This window comes from Heptranchias perlo, chromosome 3 (assembly GCF_035084215.1).
Source record: "Heptranchias perlo isolate sHepPer1 chromosome 3, sHepPer1.hap1, whole genome shotgun sequence".
Lineage (NCBI taxonomy): Eukaryota > Metazoa > Chordata > Chondrichthyes > Hexanchiformes > Hexanchidae > Heptranchias > Heptranchias perlo.
In genome coordinates this window covers 100,679,792-100,693,714 of record NC_090327.1, presented here as the reverse complement: position 1 = coordinate 100,693,714, position 13,923 = coordinate 100,679,792, and the positions used below count along the sequence as shown (strand labels likewise).

The 13,923-nt window shown below is 41.8% G+C and overlaps 1 protein-coding gene across 15 annotated transcripts in view; it reads right to left on the bottom strand.

Moving 5' to 3' along the window:
• LOC137318255 (cAMP-regulated phosphoprotein 21-like) overlaps positions 1 to 13,923 on the bottom strand; it is a 455,290-nt gene that overhangs the window by 383,431 nt on the left and 57,936 nt on the right. For all 15 annotated transcript variants that reach the window (XM_067981189.1, XM_067981224.1, XM_067981218.1 and 12 more), the window contains one exon: positions 5,965 to 6,014. The gene's annotated coding sequence lies outside the window, so the exon portion shown is untranslated. The remainder of the gene's footprint in view (positions 1 to 5,964; positions 6,015 to 13,923) is intronic.

Genomic DNA, 13,923 nt, shown 5'->3' with positions numbered 1-13,923 from the left:
AGCATCCACAATCCCTACTGCCACTTCCCTCAAGACCCTAGGATGTAAGCCATCAGGTCCAGGGGATTTATCCGCCTTGAGTCCCATTAATTTACTGAGTACCAATTCCTTAGTGATTTTAATCGTATTTAGCTCCTCCCCCCCCAGAACCCCCTGTTTGTCCAGTGTTGGGATATTCTTAGTGTCCTCTACCGTAAAGACTGAAACAAAATATTTGTTCGGCATTTTTGCCATCTCCATGTTTCCCACCATTAATTTCCCGGTCTCATCCTCTAAGGGACCTACGTTTGCCTTAGCCACCCTTTTTCTTTTTATATAACCATAGAAACTCTTGCTATCTGTTCTTATATTTTTTATTTTTTTTTACAAAAGCAAGGAAGTTATGTTGGACTTTTATATAACACTGGTTTGGCCACGACTGGAGTATTGTGTCCAATTCTGGGCACCTCACTTTAGGAAGGATGTGAAGGCCTTAGAGAGGGTGCAGAATAGATTTACTAGAATGGTTCCAGGGATGAGGGGCTTCAGTCACATGGATAGACTGGAGAAGCTGGGGTTGTTCTCCTTACAGCAGGAAAGGTTGAGGCGAGATTTGATAGAAGTGTTCAGATAAAGTAAATAAAGCGAAACTGTTCCCATTGGTGGAAGGGTCGAGAACCAGAGGACACAGATTTAAGGTGATTGGCAGAAGAACCAAAGGCAACATGAAGAAAAACTTTTTTTTTAAAAACACAGCGAGTACTTATGATCTGGATTGCGCTGGCCTGAAAGGGCGGTGGAAGCAGATTCAATCGTGGCTTTTAAAAAGGAATTGGACAAATACTTGAAAGGAAAAAATTTGCAGGGCTACAGGGAAAGAGCGTCGGAATGGGACTAACTGGATTGCTCTTACAAAGAGCCGGCACAGGCTCGATGGGTCGAATGGCCTCGTTCTGTATTGTAACCATTCTATGATACAAACATTGTGCCACATTTGTGTAACAGAATAGCTTTGTCCTGCTTTGCACAACCAGAAAATTGTCAAATTTTAACAAACATTTATTTGATCCATCTGAGAAATGATCAACTGGAATCATTGAAATGCGCAACATTTTTGTTGGGAATTTCAGCCAATTCAAAATTACTGAAGTGACAAGCTATCACCCACAGGCAGGCAGCATTTTTACTTGTCTATCCTGACAGCCTTTCCCCATTTAGATCAAAACAACTGGAGAAGTATGAAGAGGAGGACAAACCTTGTGGACAAACAATCGTCTAGATTAAGGATGTCCAACCTATGGCCCTGGAGGCTTACAATCTAACTCTCAAAGCCAAAGTCACTGGGTCTTTTTTGTGCTTTAAATTCTTACTTGCCTGGAGATTTTAAAATGGCTGTTCTATTACTAGTAGATAAATCCAAATTCAGAACACTAAGTTCTGCCAACCTGGTGAAGCTACAATTCAGGATATACATGCATGCTAAACAGCGGAAGCAACATGCTACAGACAGAGCGAAGCGATTCCACAACCAACGGATCAGATCAAAGCTCTGCAGTCCTGCCACATCCAGTCGTGAATGGTGGTGGACAATGAAACAACTAACGGGAGGAGGAGGCTCTGCAAACATCCCCATCCTCAATGATGGTGGAGTCCAGCACGTGAGTGCAAAAGACAAGGCTGAAGCGTTTGCAACCATCTTCAGCCAGAAGTGCCGAGTGGATGATCCATCTCGGCCTCCTCCCGATATCCCCACCATCACGGAAGCCAGTCTTCGGCCAATTCGATTCACTCCACGTGATATCAAGAAATGGCTGAGTGCATTGGATACAGCAAAGGCCATGGACCCCGACAACATCCCAGCTGTAGTGCTGAAGACTTGCGCTCCAGAACTAGCTGCGCCTCTAGCCAAGCTGTTCCAGTACAGCTACAACACTGGTATCTACCCGACAATGTGGAAAATTGCCCAGGTATGTCCTGTCCACAAAAAGCAGGACAAATCCAATCCGGCCAAATACCGCCCCATCAGTCCACTCTCAATCATCAGCAAAGTGATGGAAGGTGTCGTCGACAGTGCTATCAAGCGGCACTTACTCACCAATAACCTGCTCACCGATGCTCAGTTTGAGTTCCGCCAGGACCATTCGGCTCCAGACCTCATTACGGCCTTGGTCCAAACATGGACAAAAGAGCTGAATGACAGAGGTGAGGTGAGAGTGACTGCCCTTGACATCAAGGCAGCATTTGACCGAGTGTGGCACCAAGGAGCCCGAGTAAAATTGAAGTCAATGGGAATCAGGGGGAAAACTATCCAGTGGCTGGAGTCATACCTAGCACAAAGGAAGATGGTAGTGGTTGTTGGAGGCCAATCATCTCAGCCCCAGGATATTGCTGCAGGAGTTCCTCAGGGCAGTGTCCCAGGCCCAACCATCTTCAGCTGCTTCATCAATGACCTTCCCTCCATCATAACGTCAGAAATGGGGATGTTCGCTGATGACTGCACAGTGTTCAGTTCCATTCGCAACCCCTCAAATAATGAAGCAGTCCGAGCCCGCATGCAGCAAGACCTGGACAACATCCAGGCTTGGGCTCATAAGTGGCAAGTAACATTCGTGCCAGGCAATGACCATCTCCAACAAGAGAGAGTCTAACCACCTCCCCTTGACATTCAACACCATTACCATCGCCGAATCCCCCACCATCAACATCCTGGGGGTCACCATTGACCAGAAACTTAACTGGACCAGCCATATAAATACTGTGGCTACGAGAGCAGGTCAGAGGCTGGGTGTTCTGCGGCGGGTGACTCACCTCCTGACTCCACAAAGCCTTTCCACCATCTACAAGGCACAAGTCAGGAGTGTGATGGAATATTCTCCACTTGCTTGGATGAGTGCAGCTCCAACAACACTTAAGAACTCGACACCATCCAAGATAAAGCAGCCAGCTTGATTGGCACCCCATCCACCACCCTAAACATTCACTCCCTTCACCACCGGCGCACTGTGGCTGCAGTGTGTACCATCCACAGGATGCACTGCAGCAACTCGCCAAGGCTTCTTCAACAGCACCTCTACCACCTAGAAGGACAAGAGCAACAGGCACATGGGAACAACACCACCTGCACGTTCCCCTCCAAGTCACACACCATCCCAACTTGGAAATATATCGCCGTTCCTTCATCGTCGCTGGGTCAAAATCCTGGAACTCCCTTCCTAACAGCACTGTGGGAGAACAGTCACTACACGGACTGCAGCGGTTCAAGAAGGCGGCTCACCACCACCTTCTCGAGGGCAATTAGGGATGGGCAATAAATGCTGGCCTCGCCAGCGACGCCCACATCCCATGAACGAATAAAAAAAAACTAAGTCTGTTACCAATTTAAGGTACATTTTTTACATGGAATTTACAGCATAGAAACAGGTCATATGGCTCAACAGGTCTGCTCCAGTGTTTATGCTCCACATGAGCCTCCTCCCACCTTACTTCATCTCACCCAATCCTTCTATTCCTTTCTCCCTCATGTATGTATCCAGCTTCCCCTTAAATGCATTTACGTTACTTGCCTTAATTAGCCTACAAGGTAGCAGTTCCACATTCTGACCACTGAGTAAAGAAGTTTCCCCGCAATTCCTTATTGGATTCATTAGTGACTATCTTATATTTATGGCCCTTCGTTTTCGACTTCCCACAAAGGGTAGATGTAGAAAAGATATTTCCCCATCAAGTCCCTTCATAATTTTAAAGACCTCTATCAGGTCACCTCCCAGCCTTCTCTTTTCTAGAAAGAAGAGCCCCAGTCTGTTCAGCCTTTCCTGATAGGTTATAACCTCTTCGGATATCATCCTTGTAAATCTTTTTTGCACCTTCTCCAGTGCCTCTGTATCCTTATTGTAATATGGAGACCAAAAGTGAGCATAGAGTTCAACTTTATGGAGGGTGGAAGATGAGAGGCCAGCCAGGAGAGCATGGTAACAGTCAAGTCTGGAGGTAACAAAAGCATGGATGAGGGTTTCAGCAGCAGATGAGCAGAGGCTCTACTCATACAAACCTGTCTGTGCAGCTTGACCAGCACTTTTCAAAATAGTGTTTTGTTTGAATACACAAAAGTCTATAACTGGAGTAATTCAAAGTCTTGAAAGGGTAAATGCCACTTCCAAGTGAGTTTAAGTATTCAAGTCTGTTTTAAAGGAGTCAGCTGCAATATTGGGCGAAGAGGGTGATTAAGTAGTTCCAAAACCCATAGCCAATCTGAAGTACATCATGACAAATAGATCATAACTTTGTCCATTCTTGTTTGTTGATGAAACAGACCATAGTGTTGTTGCCTACGAATGCTAACTGTACCTTACCAAGTTCAAGCCAATTTACAATGCACATGAAGTTTGCTTGGATCCAAAATTCTTCAATCCATCGACCTTGCTTTTAATCCTGCTCCTCTTAAGACAAACCAATTACCAGCTGCAGTCTTAATATTGTATCTGGTTATTTATCTGCCTAAAATATTTCATCCAGTTGAGATACAATAGGAGGGATTTTCAGAGATGGGCACAGTTTATACCCAATTAGAAATGGGTTTTGCACCGACATGAATAGAAATGTATTATTTACCCTTAGTTTTCCGAGGTCAGCTCATCATCATAATTCAGGAAACCTCCACATGCAGGGTGGTCACCAGTGGCAGGAGCAGAAAATTGAGAGTCAGTCAAATATAAGGGGATGGGAACAATGAAAGAAAAGGGCCACATTAGGGAGACAAAAATTCTGAAAGCTCTTGGAAAAGCTCAAAAGGCATGTGAAGCTATTGGCAGCCTTTGCCAATGCTGAAGGAACAGGATCGAAGAAGTGGCAGACTTAACTACACTGGCTCCTGGTCCGGCAACACTTCCATTTTAAAATTGTCATCCTAGTTTTCAAATCCCTCCATGGCGTCGCCCCTCCATATCTCTGTAACTTCCTACAGTCCTACAACCCTCCAAGATCTCTACATTTCTCCAATGGGGCCTTTTGTACGTCCTGAATTTTCTTCGCTCCAACGTTGGCGGCCGTGTCTTCAGCTGCCGAGGCCCCAAGCTCTGGAATTCCCTCCCTAAAACTCTCCACCTCTCTACTCCTTTAAGAAGCTACTTAAAACCTACCATATTGACAAAACTTTTGGTCATCTGTCCTAATATCTCCTTATGTGGCTTGGTGTCAAATTTTGTTTGATAATCACTCCTGTGAAGCGCCTTGAAATGTTTTACTACGTTAAAGGTGCTAGAAAAATGCAAGTAGTTGTTGCAGATTTGCCAGGGCCTGCAGATATCATTGGTGACATCTTCGTAGTTGTAGCCAATTAGGGCACACTAGCTTTTGATCATCCTGGCATGCCTTTCTTTATGCAGTGCCACTAAAAGGATGATAAACTGTGATTGCAGTGCTTGAGAGGAGGCATCCAACATTACACTAGTTAGGCATTCACAAATCTTCATGGTTCTATCGAAGCCTCTTTTTGGAATAAGAACTTCCACATGTACTAATCCTCTACCTATCCACGGTTCTTAGTTTCCCCAATCAGAATTGTCCAATTTGTGCATACAAATCACGCGATCCCAATTGGAAAAATCCCTGCTATTTTACGCAAAAATCTGCTCCTTTACATCGCTTGATAACATTTCATATTACAAAGTCCATTGCAGTTGAAAAGGAGATACACACAGCTGAAAAGCAAGATAAGGATTTCAGAACAATGCATTAATTGAATGTAATAGTTATCGTACAACTTTTGAATCAGAAAATTCAAGCTGATTTTAATCACCGTAAAACTGTGAAATGCAGCAACTATATGCACGAGCAAAATTAAGAAACTTTTAGTATCAACTTGCAGAAGTGGAGGCTTACAAAAAAATGTTCATTACAATATAGCTAGTAACGTCCAAAAGAAACACACCTACACACTTCATTTTTACAAATTTAAAATCACATATACATGTATAGGAGTACACTTACCTGGAATTATTTTGTTCAGTTTATTAAACTCTGATGGTTTTGGAAGCCTCCTGCAATATAAGACAGATTTAAGTTTACAAGGTAGGAATTATACATGCAAAACTGATATGACACAGATTGTGTAATTCACTTTACAGAAACACAACAGAACTGAGGAATTATTACAACTGCGATATATCATGTTAAGTTTAGTGGACCTACAGATTATAATACATGAAAATACGTGGTGTAATGTGTATATAGCACAATACTTGCAAATTTGAACTATTTGACTGTTCTGATAATCAAGGTACAAGTCACTGGAAGTCCATGAGGATAACATTAACAAAAGGCATCAAAATCAATTTGTATAATGCAGTCATTCAGGTACCTGGAGGCTGAACAATCAGAAGTGTTTTGTAATAGCATGTTGAGACACTCATGCAAGGCTCAAGCACTGGATGAAGCCAAGCTAATAGCTTACACTGCAGATGGTAAAGTATGTAAAAAAAAATAAAACATTAGAGTAACTAAATATGGAAAACATTCAATGAGTGACCCACTTTGTGTTACGTTATAAAATAATTGTTTTCTGCTTTCAATAGTTCATTGATTCATTTTTTTTAATACCACAAAGTAACCAACTACACTAAAACAGATTATCTGGTCATTGTCACATTGCGCACAGCGAGGTCCCACAAACAGCAAGTTGGCTGCCGTGTTTCCTACATTACGACAGTGACTACACTTCAAAAGTACTTCATTGGCTAGGAAGTTCTTTGGGACATCCAGAGGTTGTGAAAGGCGCTATATAAATCTAAGTCTTTCTTTTCTAACAATTACTGGCATCATAGGTGACTTCTTTGAGCAACTTTTTATTCCACTAACTCAGCTAAAAATACATGGGACGGAGGTAGAATGGCACAAAATAACAGGGAGGTTCTTTAAAAAACAAGGAAGAGCACGTGTTATAATTCAGAATCTCTCCCAAATCTCTATGTTCAGATCAAAGTGCAGTTTCCATAGTCAGGCAGACACCTCCTGTGATCGGAAACTTACACCCTATGGATGCCACGAATAGCAGTAGCTTGCGACAGATTAACAATTACCCTATTACCAAGTTATCTCTCACTGGAAGTTGCACGAGTTGCCCACCTGCAAAAGGTGAAAATAAATCACACCATATAATACTGCCTAAAACTAAATAACTGAATTTATTTACATGATTTTTATTTACACAGAAGCAAAAGGAATATAGCAGAATAATCAGCAATATTTGCACTCTACTTTAAACTATCTCAAAATTAACAGCATCCAAAATCTTCAGTCCTTTTCAGAAGCTTTAAGAGAGTCTTTAAGAATCATAACACAAGAGTCCAGTCTCACTGCCACAACTTTGAAATAAATGGTGGAAACAAGAGAATTGCTGAATAGATAAAACCAATGATTCTTATATTTCTCCACACAGGCTTTTGCCACCCCAGTTAAAAGCAGTCCTTTCCTACTAGGCATGTAACCATGTTTTTGATCAATTTTACCTTTCAGGCAGACACAGCATAAACTGCTGGCTTCAGGAATTTGGATGGGTTTCGTTGTCCTCTTAATATCTAACTTGTGTAACAAATAGTCTGGTCTCAAGAACGATCCTTCAGCACCATTATGCATCTGAAGGCTTTCTGCAATCCAATATTTCAAAGACAAGGGAATTTCCATGCAATTAGCGCATGATGACATCTCTCCAGGAAACTAGTAGCTGCTTCCATTGTTGCACTCTCTTCCCCCTCCCACGCAAACACAAATTGAGTTACTTTCTGAAAGCAGCAGAGTTTTCCTGGAATTTTCCAGATTTTTTTCTCCACAAATTAGTCTGGGTTTTAAATCTGGTTTTTCGCCTCTCCCAGGAGATCACATGGTTCTGGGTGGTGAGTGTATATATCGTGATACACAAGGTATCACAATTGTGTGGGATAGGCTGGATGGACAAGAGGGTCTTTTCCTGTCAGTCATTGTTCATATAAGTGAATTAGGAAAATGGAAGTACTGAGGGCAATAACAATTATCATTTGTCGCTCCATAGAAGTGATTGTGAAAAGTTAATTTTTTTTTTAAGATGTCGTCTAATGCAACAGATTACACTGCGCAATTCAATAAGTTTTGTTTACCACTGTTTAATACTTCTAATTAAGTTAAGCGCCTATTTTACATATCGACCTCACCTGACCCCTCCACTGATTTGTCACGCTGGAACCAGCTACTAGTATTGGATGACAGAAATGTCCTCCAATTAAATATTGGGAAGTCCCGAATCACTGTTTTTGGCCCCCGCCACCAACTCCATCCCTCTCCGTGGCCAAAGTCTGAAGCTGAACCAGACTGTTAGGAACCTCAGTGCCCTATTTGACCGAGCTGAGCATCCAACCCCATATACTCTCCATAACCAAGACCGCCTAACTCCAACTCTGGAATATCCATCTCGGCCTCAGCTCATCTGCTGCTGAAACCCTCATCCATGCTTTTGTTACCTCCTCTCCACTATTTCAATGCTCTCCTAGCCGGCCTCCCATCTTCCACCCTCCATACACTTCAGCTAATCCAAAGCTCTGCTGCCCATATCCTGACTTGCATCAAGTCCCATTCACCCAACACCCCTGTGCTCGCTGACCTACACTGGCTCCCGGTCCGGGGACAACTCAAATTTAAAATTCTCATCCATGTGTTCAAATCCCTCCATGGCCTCGCCCCTCCCTATCTCTAATTTCCTCTAGCCCTACAACCCGAGAAGAAATCTATGTTCCTGCAACTCTGGCCTCTTGTGCATCCCTGATTTCCTTTGCCCCTCCATTGGCAGCCGTGCCTTCAGCTGTCTAGGCCCTAAGCTCTGGAATTCCCTGTTGAAACCTCTCCACCCCTCTCTCTCCTCATTTAAGACATTCCTTAAAACCTGCCTCTTTGACCAAGTGACCTTAATATCTCCTTATGTGGTTCGTGTCAAATTTTGGTTGGTAATGCTCCTGTGAAGCACCTTGGGACATTTTACTACGTTAAAGGCACTATATAAATGCAAATAGTTGTTTTTCCAGCACATAATGCAATAATAAGAGAAATTAGGTCAAGAGATTGGTCTCATTGTTGCTAAGGATACTTTGGGGTCCAAGATCCAAGAAGCAGCCAAGACTCCTTCACTTACAGACCACCTGGTAGAAACCATATTAATCATATATACTTGATCAGTAGTGCAGATCCAGACATTTATATGCATTATTTACCAATACAGAGGTTGCACAGCTTACTGGTGATAATGCTTTTGCAGAGGTGGTGGCTGTTGAGGGCCAGCAGATATACAGCAGAAATTCAGAATGCTCCATTCCAGTCCTCTAACATGCACCTGCCAGATACCCCTTCAGTCCTCAATGGGTCTGTTTTCCAACAGACGATGTTAGAACATATGAACTGCTGTGAACAGGCACTTGGCTCTATTCCTATGGTAGGGCAAGTGATGGCTCTCTGCAATGCAGCCTGCAAACGGCAACATAAGTGACTCAAGTTCATAATCACCACAGTATGAGCAACTCTCATGCACGGTCTCATTCTTGCTGATGGAAACCTTGGGGTCCAAGATCCAAGAATCAAAACAAACAAAGCTGCCTTTCACTTACAGATAAACAATTCAATAGCCTCGTAGAGGACCACTGTTTTCCACTCACACTTGCAAAGCGGTAGCTTTCAGCACTGAGATTTGTGCAGAAGTACAGGAGCAGTCAAATGACAGAAATTCTTCTCACTGGCAGTTCTGAGATCACATAGCTGCATGCATCGTCTCAGAATGCAGTAACCGCTCCCCCCCCCATCCCCGAGAATATGGAACTGGGGACATCAAAGTTAGTCGCTGATGCAGGTGATGCTGGTAGCTGGACTTCTTAATCAAAGGCAGCTTGCGAATTGGCTCAGCAATCTCCTTGCTCAAAAACCAGCAATAAGCACACAACTCACGGAGTAATTTAAAACAGACTTAGAAATACAAAATTAAAAATCATCGCATTCATTCACTATATAAAATTATGCCACTTTTAATGCATCATGCAGTCTATTATTTTGTTATGTAGAAAGGTCAGTGATCGGAGAGGGCTGGGGATTCCCTCGCAGTGCACGATCGGGGGAGGGCCAAGGATTCCTTGAGGGGCCTTGGGAGAGTACTCCTGCTCCTCCTGGCCCACAAGGAGTTCTTAGAGAAGGACATTTTTGAAACTTGCCTTGGCTTCTTCTGGCCAGTCGGCTCCTCCAGCCCTGGATCCGTGGAACTCGGGACTCCCCCAGGTTTTGCCGTTGCTATTGCCGCCGCGACGTAATATTATCATTGGGCCGCGGCTTTTGCATCTTAAGTAGACCCTCACCTGCTTTTGGTGGAAGCCTCGTCATTAATGCCGTTAATATTACAGTGGCCGGGAACGTGGCGGGTTAGAGGCGGGATTTGATTTTCAAGATTTTAACTCCTCGTCTGACCCTTTTCCGCTCATGGGTAGTGGGGGGCCCACAAAGGTAAAAACCTTTGGTAACTTCTGTTCTGAACCAACTAGGGAACCGTAACCAGAAAGAACACTGATTAGTTGGTTATTAGACAGCTTTTTGTGTTGAAAAGCCAATGGTGGGTCTGCAACATCTGCAGACTGAAGTGCAGAACTATTCATGGCCCTGCAAAGTTGTGTATTACTGTTTTATGCTACACTGCACTTGTGTTTATACAACTTCCTTTATTCTCTAGAGTTTGACATTATAGTGTTTACCTTGGCAACTGTAAATTGTGACAATGCTGCAGACACTGCTGAATGGTATAGATTTGTTACACTTATGTATGTTTTTTTTCAATAGGAAAAAGCCAATTTTTTTTTCCAGAAGCATCTGTTCTTGTTTTTTCCAGTAGTGTGAATGAGGTTTTCAGTTATTAACTTCATAGGTAACAGTGCCAAGAAGAGTCATTTCCAAACTTGCAGCCTCGTGAGGTTCAAACAGGACAAAGCAACAAGAAATAGAAGTGTAACGAGGACTGAGTTGTTTGGGCCAGGCTGTCAGGGCTGGTGGCTCATGGGCAATAATCCCTGGTTTAGAACCAGCAAAGTAAGCTTCTGGAAAAAAAGAATTGGCTTTATCGTATTGAAAAAAAACATATATAAGTGTAACAAATCTATACCATCCAGCAAACCCTTAAAATGAAAATTAAGATTTGTTTTTTCCCCCCTTAATTTTATTAGCCATTCATCATTTCAGTATCAATGGGGGCAATGACTTGGAGCTATTGAGCCAGACAGCATGAAGGGACTGAGCGAATATCAACAAGCACAGTCACTAACCCAAGAGGCTTCAGCAGATGAATCATTAAATCTTTTATGATGAAAATTGAGAGATGGTAAAAAGGTCTCATGTTTGAGATTTTCCATTGATTATAATATTCACAAAGAGCTCAAAATAATTTATTTTTAAAAAAAACTTTACAGTTCTTACCACACACATTGTCTGTGGTATCTGCTTCCTTGATTTAATGAATGCAGAAGTGGCCTTCATACATACCAGAGTTATTAATTTTTCCTCCAGCAAGCTTAGTTATAATTTTAGCCACTTCAGCCAGCCTCCACACATTTCCTCATGTTCCTACCTCCATCAGCCACTCTACACTGGGAGCCTTCACCAACTACATGTACCTGATGTCACAGTACCGTTATGCACTCCTTCAGCCAGAGAGTAGCTGATAGAGAGGACACCACAGCTTAAAATACAATAAGATCCACCACAAAGAGAATGGGAAGGAATAAAAGGGATCATCTACTTTCAATTGCAGGTTAGAAGATTCTGACAGTTATTGTTGTAATACAAATAGTTACAGCATTCACTTGAGCATTAAATCCAAGACATGAAGTAAAAGCTTGGTTTGCAAAAAAAATGGTACTTTCAGGAGTAAATACAGTAAATTTATTTTGCTGCACCTCACCATTTTTGTTTGAAGTATCACTGGGACCAAAAACTAGTACAAAATACAATTTACTGTGTTTGCACCCATAACAATTCAGAGAAACTTGGCTCTTCTAGGGATGCTAATAAATGACCAGCCAGCTCACCATTCTGGCAAACAGTGTTTAACAACTCTTTGATAGTTAGTGTATAGGTACAGATAGAAAATACATACTAGAATATTTCACCAATTTTTGAAATTCTGGCATAGAGTTTCAGTTTTGAGCGCAATTGGTAATTGGGCACTAATTGCACTGGATAGGTTACAATTCAAATTTCCACTAAAATGTATTTGCATAATCACAAATGTAAAATCTTCCATGAACCAGTGCAATCGGTCAACATAACAGAACAGTCGTTTTCTCTGCATTAAAAAATATTCATTGATGTATTTAAGAGTGGAACCTGGTACAGTTTTGTTAAGACAGCTGAAAATGGGTTTATCACAAAAAATAAGTATTTTTAATAAGTGTGTCTACTCCTCCACCTGTGAGTGACCTGATGATAAATCACTGAAAATGACTTTTAAAAAAACTATACTGAACCATTTACTAATTTCATTGGTGTACATTAGTCAGTTTCTTAGTAAATTAAATATTTTGGAATATGTAAAAACTTTTAAAATGTGCCTACTAGTGCCTGTGAGAATTTGTGATGTAGAATCTGTGAAAGAAAAAAGATGAGAATAAAAACTCCCATGAAGCATCTCACACAGAATTCATCAGAAGGGGTTGGAAGTCAGTTCTTTTCTACTTGGTTGTCATGGTAGACTTTAGATACTGCAAAGGAAAGGGATGAAAACTAAAACTCCCTTGATGCATCACTCTCTCACACATATGATAAATGTTCACAGCACCCAAGGCCCAGGAGAAATCCCCCAACTCGAGCCCCTGGCTGCAGCCAGAAGGGTGAGATTCCATGGGAGAAACTTTATGGATATTTGTAACATTAAGTATCCAATTTACAAACATACAAATTAAGAGCTATTTCTAGCTATATAAACTGATCCAAGTGAAGAAGGAAAATAATTGACGTGTTTGGTTGCATAGTTTTCTACTGGTTTATTTTTCCTCACTGCTTTTGATTTGTTTATATTTAGTCAGTCAGATATTTGTTAACTTAACAGATAAATAGCTAGTTGATCCAATCATTAATTTTTGCCCAACCACCTGTAAAATTTTGGAAGTGTGCCACCTCAGACCAGACTTTCAAAAGTTATGACACAATGGATGCATGCTAAACTGAAGAATTTTAATTTTATAGATAGATGATACCACCATATTAGTAAGGTTTTCACACAATATAATCATCAATCTTACAAGTTACCTCAGAATACAATATCCTAAAAAAAATGAACAGGATTTTTAAAAGTTCAAAGATCCCCAGTTAGTTAACGCACAGAGTTGCTTAAGCACACAGACTAGGAAGATGCTAGGTTCAATCCCCAGTCTGTGCTTCACGAGCTAATCTCATCCAGGGTAGGAGTGCTTGAATTGATATCTGCACTCCTGGGTTAGGGCATAGGAACATGAGTAGGCCATTCAGCCCCTCGTGCCTGCTCCACCATTTGATAAGATCATGGCTGATCTGTGATCTAACTCCATATACCTGCCTTTGGCCCATATCCCTTAATACCTTTGGTTGCCAAAAAGCTATCTATCTCAGATTTAAATTTAGCAATTGAGCTAGTATCAATTGCTGTTTGCGGAAGAGAGTTCCAAACTTCTACCACCCTTTGTGTGTAGAAATGTTTTCTAATCTTGCTCCTGAAAGGTCTGGCTCTAATTTTTAGACTGTGCCCCCTACTCCTAAAATCCCCAACCAGCGGAAATAGTTTCTCTCTATCCACCCGATCTGTTCCCCTTAATATCTTATAAACTTCGATCAGATCACCCCTTAACCTTCGAAACTCCAGAGAATACAACCCCAATTTGTGTAATCTCTTCTCGTACCTTAACCCTTGAAGTCCGGGTATCATTC